The sequence below is a fragment of the Apium graveolens genome, chromosome 8, assembly GCF_009905375.1.
Source record: "Apium graveolens cultivar Ventura chromosome 8, ASM990537v1, whole genome shotgun sequence".
NCBI lineage: Eukaryota > Viridiplantae > Streptophyta > Magnoliopsida > Apiales > Apiaceae > Apium > Apium graveolens.
Window position 1 is genome coordinate 105,154,703 of NC_133654.1, and position 3,954 is coordinate 105,158,656.

The window sequence follows — 3,954 nt, forward strand, 5'->3', positions numbered from 1 at the left end:
AAAAATATTTTAAGTCAAAATATCTCTACAAGTCACAGATTAAGTGTTATTGAGAAGTCATTCGAGAACTCCGGAATGACTTATCGAGAAGTCAGAAAAGCTACTAGAAAACTCAAAGATATAAACAAGCCAATTTGAAGACATGAAGAATGGAGATATCGATAAGTCATTTCTTCACTAAAGAACTCTTAGATATCGATAAGTCAAAATATCACTAGAGAACTCTGAGATATCGACAAGTCAAAAATATCACTAGATAACTCAGAGTTATCGATAAGTCAAAGTGAAGATATGAAGATGAAAGATCTCGACAAGCCAAATTCTCTTATAGAGAACTAAGAGACTTCGATAAGTCAAAACAACTGTAGAGTGATTAGAGATCTCGATAAGCCAATATACTTATCGAGATGTCAAGTTCTCTACATGCCAAACTGGAGATCTCGAGATAAAACTCAAAGTGCAAAATGCAGACCAGTTCAATATCCAAGATTATCAATCAACAAATAATCTAATCAAGTTGGATTGACAAGTCTACAAAAATCATCTTGAAGAGTGCAAGATCAAAAGCCAAGATTAACTGGCAAAGTAAAGTCACAGGCGTGCAAGATTAGCAAAGATACACTAAGCCAGAAATAGAAAGATTTGATTATCTAAAAATAGGGTTTAGTACATGTTGTTGCATGCTGTGTAATAACCAGTGTTTACTGTTCTATAAAGTATACACTGGATGCTTTGTTAGGTGTAACAATTTAGATCAGAAAAATCTTATATTCTCTCAAGGAAGAAGCTAAGTTTCTTTATCAATAAAGAGCCTAGAAATTTTTAGCAAAACATTCTTAATTTTAATATAAAATTAAGTAAGTTTTGAAAGATCTGTGTCCACTATTCTTACTTTCTTAATTTCAGTATTAACACATTTTACTACAAGATTTAATTTACTTTGTTCATTACCATAAACACTTCAAGAAAAGCATAAAAATACAAAAACACATTCACCCCCCCCCCCCATGGTGTGTGATTCATTATCTAACAAGTGGTATCAGAGCAAAATCTGAAAGTAAACAGATTCAAGATCTTGGAAGAATGAACACACATAAAATCAGTAGTATCAAATTCCTACTTTTGATAAGACTAACTATACTCTATGGAAAAAGAAAATATTTTTGTTTATCATGATGGCCAATCCATTATATATTCAGATCCTCAAAAATGGGTATTTCACTCCTATGCTTAGAGTTGAGGAATCTACTGATGGAGACATGGTCATCCCAGCTCATTATGCTCCAAAAGATCCTTTAAAGTCACAGAGCCTGAGAAAGAAAAAGTTTTCCTGGATAGTGGCTTATAGCTGATCTTGATAGAGTCACTTGACAATGTAATGTACAATAACATTGTCAACTGTGATACTACTAAGAAGATTTGGGAAAAGATAGAGATACTTTGTGAAGGAACAGAAGAAGTTAGATCAAATCAAAGAAGGATATTGATTTCACAGTATGAGGGTTTCATGGATAAGCTGTAACATCTGGGATATAGCGTGTAATTATTTTTATCAATAAATAATTATTACATGATTATTATGTGAATTTTGGTGAATTATCTGATGACTGATATTGATATTTGGATGTTTATATGTGATAAAGTGTAAGTATTTTAATTTTTAATACGTCCAGAATAAAATATAGATAATTATGATATTTTTCTGGTAATTTTTGGAGGGTTTTATAATTTTATAAGGATTTATAGATTTAATAATTATTTTCAGGATAATAATAAAATTATTCTATAAAGCCGGGAATCGTCCAACTTCAACCATTTTTGGGTTTGTACAACCCGAAACTCATCGGAAAACGACTTCCTACCTAATCTGATTATTCCGGACATTTTCCGTGTTTTGACTTTTTCAGTCTGAAGTACGGTTTGACCCGTACGTGTCCCGGTGCAAAATTTTCGATACGATAATCATTTTTATAGATCAATTAAACCCGTATTACCGAAAGAAGGGATATTATTACATTATTTTTGTATAAAGTGTTTATAAGAAGCCCAGTTTTGATAATTATCCAAAATAGGTATCAAATTGGATCGTTTTTACAATTACTTAGCGGTTAAGTAACCTAATTTTCGATCCAATACGATCCAACGGGTATTAATATTCTATAAATATAAATAGGCTTTTTTATTTCATTTTATTCATAAAATCATAATCGAACAGTAAAAACCCAGAAATTACTGAGAAAAACCCGTAAAACCATCGTGTTCTTGAGAATCAAGCCCCAAAACGAAAGTGTTACCGAACTCGAAATCACGCGTGCCATATACCGAATTGAAGCTCTCGAAAAGCTCTACTAGAATCAATCATCAATTTCAGTGCGGAGATCAAGGTGATGCCTCTATTTATTTATTTTATTTCGAATTAATTTATGATTAAAATAGGAATTTTTGATGTTGAAGTTATTTGGATGATTTGATGCTTGAATCTTGTAGATAATTTTGTCTTGGTCATTTTGGTATATTATATGATGAATTTGGAGTTCAATATCAGGTAGAAAAGGGGGTTTGATTATCGAATTAATAAAATTAGGGTGTAGGGCTATGAATGTTTGCAATTGAAAATTGGGTGTTTTTTCGTTAGGGGTTATTCATTAAAATTAATTATGGCAACTTGTAGATCGTCCAAAGACGATTCGATTGATGTATGGATGGTGAACAGACGATAACGGGAAGGCATTGATCGGAAAATCGACCTTGGCGGCGGTGGAAAATTCTGATGATTTTTTCGGCCGATTCAGGGATTGTTTGATAATTTTGTTGCTGTAGATACGTTTCTGGGCACAAGAGGATTAATCCCTGTTAATTTGGCGTGTTTCTGGACTGATTTCCAGTTGGCCGGAAAGCTTGGGGTCGCCGTTAATGGCGACCGCCGGCGACGGAAAACGGGGAAGATGGCAGAAATGCCATTTGACCCCCTGAGTTTGCAGTGTTTGCATTTTAGGCCCTGTATTTTTAAAATTTTATAAAAATCAGATTTTTGTTTTAATTATTTACAAAAATTATATTTTTTTATAATTATTTTCAGAATTTGTTTTATTTTAAAATCCGAAAATTAATATTTTTAATTCTGAAAATTATTTTTAATTCGAAAATAAATCTTAATTATTTAATTAATTTATTTTAGTTGATAATTAATTATTTAATTAGTTAAATAATTTAAATATTAATTGATTAATTAATTTAATTAGTTATTAAATAATTTTAATTGATTATTTAATTAGATTTAATTATGTAATTTGATTTAAAAATTCTGAAAAATAGTTTCGAGTTTTGAAATATTATTTTAAATTATTTTTAAGGCTCAATAATTATTAATAAATTATTTTAAGGTCAGATTCGGGTGTTCGAACCCTATTATTTTATTATAAAATTATTCGGAGACCAGTTTTAATTCCAAAAATTGTTCAAAAATTCGTAATAAATAGACCGTTCATCCGTTTAATACGAAACGAACGTCCCTAGACTCATAAAATATTCTAATTCTATTAAAAATACTTTCGAGGCCTAAATAATTTTGTGTTGAAAGGTCGTTTGTTTTATGAATCATTTTAAGTCGATTTTTAATCGATAAATATTACTTTTGACCCGATTTTAGTTCTAGAAATTCTGAGTCCTACCTTTTAGTGATTAGACTTATGTTTTACATGAATTATGTGTTCACGTGTTGTATGAATAACATGACTGCGTGCTATGTGACATGTATGTTATCTGTTTACAATTCCCAATACCATGATTAAGTATAAACGATCGGGAAGACGTCAAGACGTATAGTTACGTCGATTAAATTTGGTATTATCAATTGAAATAGTATCTTTTATGATAGATACACCTAGTTCAAGGCATTCAAATCCAGATAATGATAGTGAAAGTAAAGTCTGATTGGGTATGGTCAGGAACGAG